Below are 7,326 nucleotides of genomic sequence, written 5' to 3'. Positions count from 1 at the left end.
AAATTGGTTTTCTGGTATAATGTTTTTTTTTTTTGCAGAATGTAGTTAGGGGGTTGTTGATGACTACTTCAAATACTTTGCTTATGTTGGGGAGGAGACTTATTGGTCGTAGGTTTGTGAGTGATGAGCCGTCTTTATTTTTTTTTGTGATTGCTATTATTTTGGCTTTTTTCCACTTTTTCGGGAAGTATGCGTTGTTAAACAAGATATAGGATTTTCTTAGAAGTGAGCATCGCTCCAACAAAAGCAAATAACAAAACCATTTTTTTCAGCCAACGTCCAAACCGCGTTGAGTGCACTCGTTCCCGTCCGATCACGAAAGTTAAGCAACGCTGGGCACGGGTAGTACTTAGATGGGTGACCGCTTGGGAACTCCGTGTGGTGTTGGTTTTCTTTATTTTTCCAATCTCTTTTACTTTCCTTAACGATCTACTTTCAATAATCTATAATTTAAGCATCGAAAAAATTAATGTTTTGGTATTACCATACATTATATCATTTGTATTTTTACACACATTTATATTTTTCTAAATATTCTTTTTTTTTTGTACATCAAAAGCTGTTGAGGTTTATCTCGAAATAGAGAGTGAAAATGCGCGGATGAATGTATAATGGAAATATATTCAAGTAAGTATAAGTACAAGTACAGTGTACGGTAATCCAGATCCGCAGCGTTATTTTACTATGGAGCTTCGAAGCAATGGGCCTATGGATATTTATATAATTACGAAGAACCGGCATGTTTATACCCCGCTGCACCATCAGTACGTAGCATGTTCCTAGAAAAGGCTATGAGACTGAAAGGCCCTTCGAATTGATTTAGAGCTAAGCAATACTCAATAGCTTCGCGGAATAAGAAAACTAAACGCTAAAGAAGATGTAGTTTTCCTAGAAGTGAGTATTACTTCAACACCCTTCCTAAAACTCGAAATCTTTACAAACAATTACTTTTTAATATTATTCTTATTTTTCAGACCTAATTTTTGTCATAAATATTGAAATCTTGGTGTCGGTAACGCCTTCGTAAGTACATCTGCTTGTTATGTCCGGCGACTCTCTAACAAAGCTCACACCACGCCGCGAGCAAGATTCCTGCCAGATATCTACACACCCTTATTGCGTACCCTCAATAATCTTAAGGACCCTCCATGAATCTTGGCATTTTCATAGTTAAGGTCCTTCAGACCAAACAATATCTTTTTACTTCAAGTGGTACTGTCGCGGCGGTTCGAAATTATTTCACGTTCCACACGTAAGGTGAGAGATTCGTACTACAATTAATAACAATTGATAGTTGTTTCACAATTTATTACAAAACTGACAGAGTAACGGTACAGAATGTCACATGAACAGAACAGAAATAGGAATGAAATGTCGAGTGCTGACTTGAGAGGATTTTTGTATCAAGGTTTTGGCTCCTGTAGAGGGGTTATCGCTGGATGCCGGCACACGGGTTTGCTGTTACTGCTTAATTGTAGTTTTGATGGCTATGGTATGCGAACTGGTATGTAAAATATGATTATTCCATATTCCAAGATCACAGTGACACTACCAAAGGTGTTGATGTTTCTATGATTAGTGTTCGATAGGTATTGTATTCTTTGGTGCTGGATCTGATTCCGTAATATCTAGTTGCTGTATGTTCTGCTTCGAAGTGGTGGAAATAGTTCACGTTGCAGTTGTTTTCTGATTTCGCTGCCTTTATAGCTCGCTGGGTGGTTTCCGTTACAATTATAGCATTTTACTTCGTTTCTATTTTCTGTGTATGAGCAGTTTGTTAGGTAGCTTTTTGCACATTTGACACACGCCGGGACACTCAGTAATTTTTTGTGTGTCCTTATTGTCGACACCGTATGCATTGCGTTGTTTGTTCTTTGGTGTAGGTCTCTGATTACTATTTTGTAATTTCTTTCTGTTTTGAGCTGGCATGTATGATATCCAGCGTTTTTCTCCTTTAATACTTGCGTCACTTTTCGAAAGATTTCAATATATAACGTGATACTACATAACTAAATGCGTTATAACGTAATAGATTATAACGTTGTACCATATAACGCAATACATAATAATGGTAGCCTGGATTCGCATAACGTCATATAGTATGAGCTTATGACGTATAACGTTATATACAATTACCCTATAACGTATAGCATTATATAGTATTACGTTATAACGTATAAGGTTATATACTACTACATTATAACGTATAACGTTACGTAGCATTACGTTATAAGGTATAACGTTCTATACTACTACGTTATAACGTATAACGTTATATAGTATTACTTTAAAACGTTTAACGTTATAATAGCATTACGTAATGACGTATAACATTATGTAGCATTAGGTAACAACGTATAACGTTATATACTATAACGTAATATCGTATAACGTTATGTAGCATTACGTAATGACGTATAACGTTATATACTATTACGTAATAACGTATAACGTTATATAATATTACGTAATAACGTATAACGTTATGTACTATTATGTAATAGTGTATAACGTTACATACTATTACGTAATAACGAATAGCGTTACATACTATTACGTAATAACGTATAACGTTATATACTATTACGTAATGACGTATAACGTTATGTAGCATCACGTAACAATGTATAACGTGATATAATATTACGTAACAACGTATAACTTTATATACAATTACGTAATGACGTTTAACGTTATGTAGCCCTACGCAACAGCGTATAACGTTATACACTATTACGTAATGATGTATAACGGTATATAGTATTACCTTCTAACGTATAACGTTATATAGCATTACGTAACAACGTATAAATTTATATACTATTACGTAATAACGTATGACGTTACATACTATTACGTAAAAACGTTTAACGTTATATAGTATTACCTTATAACGTATAATGTAATATACTATTACGTAATGACGTATAACGTTATGTAGCATCACGTAACAATGTACATATAACATTATATACTATTACGGAATGACGTATAACGTTATGTAGCATTAGGTATCAACGTATAACGTTATATACTATAACGTAATATCGTATAACGTTATGTAGCATTACGTAATGACGTATAACGTTATATACTATTACGTAATAACGTATAACGTTATATAATATTACGTAATAACGTATAACATTATGTACTATTATGTAATAGTGTATAACGTTACATACTATTACGTAATAACGAATAGCGTTACATACTATTACGTAATAACGTATAACGTTATATACTATTACGTAATGACGTATAACGTTATGTAGCATCACGTAACAATGTATAACGTGATATACTATTACGTAACAACGTATAACGTTATATACAATTACGTAATGACGTTTAACGTTATGTAGCATTACCTAACAACGTATAACGTTATATACTATTACGTAATAACGTATAACGTTATATAGTATTACTCTATAACGTATAAAGTTATATACTATTACGTAATAACGTATAACGTTACATACTATTACGTAACAACGTATAACGTTATATACTATTACCTTATAACGTATAACGTTATGTAGCATTACGTAATAACGTATAACGCTACATACTATTACGTAATAACGTATAACGATACATACTATTAGGTAATAACGTGTAACGTTATCTACTATTATGTAATAGTGCATAACGTTATATAGTATTACCCTATAACGTCTAACGTTATATACTATTACGTAACAACGTATAACCTTATATACTATTACGTAATAACGCATAACGTTATGTAGCATTACGTAACAACGTATAACGTTATATACTATTACGGAATGATGTATATCGTTATGTAGCATTATGTAATATCGTATACAGTTACAGTCACATAAACAGCGCCAGTTTATGGAAGGTCCCAAAAGTCCGTTAGTTAATTGCACATCCTCGCTAATTGCGAAGAAAGCAGATGTGCCCTGCGAAACTGCTGGGTTTTCCGCAAGAACAAGGACACTCATGAGCCAAATGTGCAGGAGACTTTCTCCTCATATGGTATTTATTAACATTGGCCATAACCAATGGGCATCGCGGATCGTTACCCTCACTATTCTACCCAAAAGAGTAAACAGCGAATCCGCGTCCTTAGTTCAGAAGAACACACCCTCACCGAGTTTTCCTCAGTAAGAGCAGTAGAGCAGACAGTCAGTCAGGTTCTCGGGCTATAACGCGCTAATACCTAAACCCTCGGGTAAGATCTAAAAATAATTTCTGTAAGCCCCACGTTTTGTTAATGGTGATAAATAAATATATACTAGATAACTGTAGACTACAGCTATTCCAACACAACCACCCCTATTATCGTAACTGAAATCAGGGGATCGCCCTGCTCGCGGTGTCGATTCGTACATCGTAACGGGAATTTACGACTCCCGTTGACGCGTCTCAAAGCGAACGCGTCTCCCCGCGACTGGACGAAAATACATGGTCCTTCGAGCCGGATTCACGTGCCAGTAAAAAGTGCTCCTAACAGTGAACATACAGTGCCACGTGATCCCACCGCCATTATACAACACGCTTGGACGTCAGAAATCAGGAACGTAAGAAGTTTTAATTCTAATTACGTCACTAATCATGCCGACCATGGCAAAAAGCAACAACATAAGAAAAAGGCGCGACAAACAGTTCGAAGTTGCCGTCAAGTACATAAGGGAGAGCATTGATGACCCTGAGCCATCCACCGCATCACGCACCACGTGTGTGAGTACACTGCAATATCAGCTTCAGGATGCGTGGCAACGATTCCAATCCTGCCAACAAGAGTTTTTTTTTTTTTTTTTTTAAATAGTTTATTTAGCCAATATTTGATTTTTTGTACATTTCTGAGATTCACAATAAACAATGAATTTGAGTATAGTGTGTTTAGGCAAAAGTACCGATACGCGTCGGTACGACGTAGCCATGGTCTAATATGTGTCGTGGATTTTCGGTTTTTGCGTTTATTTTTTTGTTTTTTGGGTTTAAGTCGCATTGGAGCGTGATTTTTGTGTATTCTTGTGTGTGTTGTATTTTGTCCTGAAACTTGGCCGCAAAACAGGACTCCTCGGTGTATTACTTTTATGCGTTGTGGGATTTTTTTGGGGGGGGGGGATGAGAGGGAAGGGGAGAGGGGGTGTTAAATTATATTATTTACAATGATTACAGTATTTACATATTTACAGTACTTACATCTAGGTTACACGGTGGTAGGAATGGTTTTTTTGTCGAATTGGTAGTTTTCACTTATATTTTCTTATGGTTTTGGAATCCACCAATATTTTTTTGTGTTTTTTCTGTGTTTGTCTTTAGTGTCTTTTTGGGGGAGGGCCATGTTGTACCTCCACCTGGTGTCTGCAGTCAGTCCGTTTAAGTTTTCCTCGTAGAGTATTGTCTTTATCCCTATTTTTCTTTTTATGTGGAAAATTATCGGGATATTGTTTTGGTCTTGGAGGTAATTTTTTTCGTCTAGGTATAGGAACGCTTCTGGGGGGATGTAGCCTGTTGTCATTGTATTTTTGTAATATAGTACGTTTGGGTATAAGCCGCTGAAGATTAGGCTGTTTTCTTTTATTTTTGACGCTTGTGCGAAATGATTTCTTGCTAGTTTTAGTATGTGACAGTCAATGCGGTGAATGTTGGCTAGGTCGTAAATTTTTTTGTTTTTTATATATTTTTTGTATCCGCTCTGTTCGGATCTGTACGCATTTTGGCAAGCTCTAATGCATTTTCTTTCGAAAACGCGAATTCTCTCCATTAGCATTGCTGGTATGTTGTACCAGATTGGGCAACCGTATGTTATAATTGGCCTAATTAGAGCTTGGTAGCATAATGTTTTTACATTGCTCTTGAGATGTTTCGAATAAAATAGTCTTTTTGCTCTCCAGAATGCTTTATTGGCCTTGGCGAGTTGGGTTTCTATGTGTTGTTTGTAATTTAGTTTGTCATCTATGTTTATGCCTAGGTACTTTACGCAGTTTTTGTGCGGTATGATTGACTCTTCGGATGCCTTTTCTTTTAATTGGAAATTTTTGCAGTGTTTTCTTTCTGCTGGGCCGATTTCGCTGGTTTTGGGTTTGAACAGTATGCTTTCGCATTTGTTTGCGTTGATTCTTAGTTTCCATGTGTGGTAGTAATCGTTGATTTTGTCGAATAGTTCTTGGAGGTCTGTGTTTATTGTTTTAGTTTTGCGGCCTGTTACGTAGATGATTAGGTCGTCTGCGAAGGCTATGGAGCGTTTGTGGGTAGATTTGTTCATGTCGAACAGGTTTAATATGTCACTGTTGTATATGTTGAAGAGTAGCGGGGAGTTTACAGTTCCTTGTTGGAGTCCGTTTTTTATGGTGAATTCTTTGTTCGATGTATGAGAACCCTCGGTCATTAGGAATGTTCTGATTGTGATCATGTCCCATACTATTTTGATTAAGTATCTCGGGAAGTTTTTTTTTATTAATTTATAAATGAGGCCTGTGATCCAGACTGTGTCGAAGGCTTTTTCGAGATCTATTAAGCAGGCGGCTACTCGTTGTTTTGCGTTTAGTGCCCAGCAGATGTCTGACGTGAGTTTGTTTGTCGCGTGTAGTGTGGAGTGTTTGTGTCGGAAGCCAAATTGGTTTTCTGGTATAATGTTTTTTTTTTTTGCAGAATGTAGTTAGGGGGTTGTTGATGACTACTTCAAATACTTTGCTTATGTTGGGGAGGAGACTTATTGGTCGTAGGTTTGTGAGTGATGAGCCGTCTTTATTTTTTTTTGTGATTGCTATTATTTTGGCTTTTTTCCACTTTTTCGGGAAGTATGCGTTGTTAAACAAGATATAGGATTTTCTTAGAAGTGAGCATCGCTCCAACAAAAGCAAATAACAAAACCATTTTTTTCAGCCAACGTCCAAACCGCGTTGAGTGCACTCGTTCCCGTCCGATCACGAAAGTTAAGCAACGCTGGGCACGGGTAGTACTTAGATGGGTGACCGCTTGGGAACTCCGTGTGGTGTTGGTTTTCTTTATTTTTCCAATCTTTTTTACTTTCCTTAACGATCTACTTTCAATAATCTATAATTTAAGCATCGAAAAAATTAATGTTTTGGTATTACCATACATTATATCATTTGTATTTTTACACACATTTATATTTTTCTAAATATTCTTTTTTTTTTGTACATCAAAAGCTGTTGAGGTTTATCTCGAAATAGAGAGTGAAAATGCGCGGATGAATGTATAATGGAAATATATTCAAGTAAGTATAAGTACAAGTACAGTGTACGGTAATCCAGATCCGCAGCGTTATTTTACTATGGAGCTTCGAAGCAATGGGCCTATGGATATTTATATAATTACGAA

At 36.0% G+C, this 7,326-nt stretch overlaps 2 non-coding genes across 2 annotated transcripts; both read left to right on the top strand.

Annotated features, from left to right (window-relative positions):
* The first annotated feature begins 271 nt into the window (after positions 1-271).
* On the top strand, positions 272-390 carry LOC132915567 (5S ribosomal RNA). The gene has a single exon (XR_009659911.1). It is a non-coding gene; the product is annotated as a 5S ribosomal RNA (ribosomal RNA).
* A 6,476-nt stretch (positions 391-6,866) lies between these two features.
* LOC132915555 (5S ribosomal RNA) lies at positions 6,867-6,985 on the top strand. Its single transcript, XR_009659900.1, has one exon. It is a non-coding gene; the product is annotated as a 5S ribosomal RNA (ribosomal RNA).
* The last annotated feature ends 341 nt before the right edge of the window (positions 6,986-7,326 follow it).

Source organism: Bombus pascuorum, chromosome 17 (assembly GCF_905332965.1).
Source record: "Bombus pascuorum chromosome 17, iyBomPasc1.1, whole genome shotgun sequence".
Lineage (NCBI taxonomy): Eukaryota > Metazoa > Arthropoda > Insecta > Hymenoptera > Apidae > Bombus > Bombus pascuorum.
Note: the sequence above shows the minus strand (reverse complement) of the source record. Positions and strands in the feature narration are given on the sequence as shown.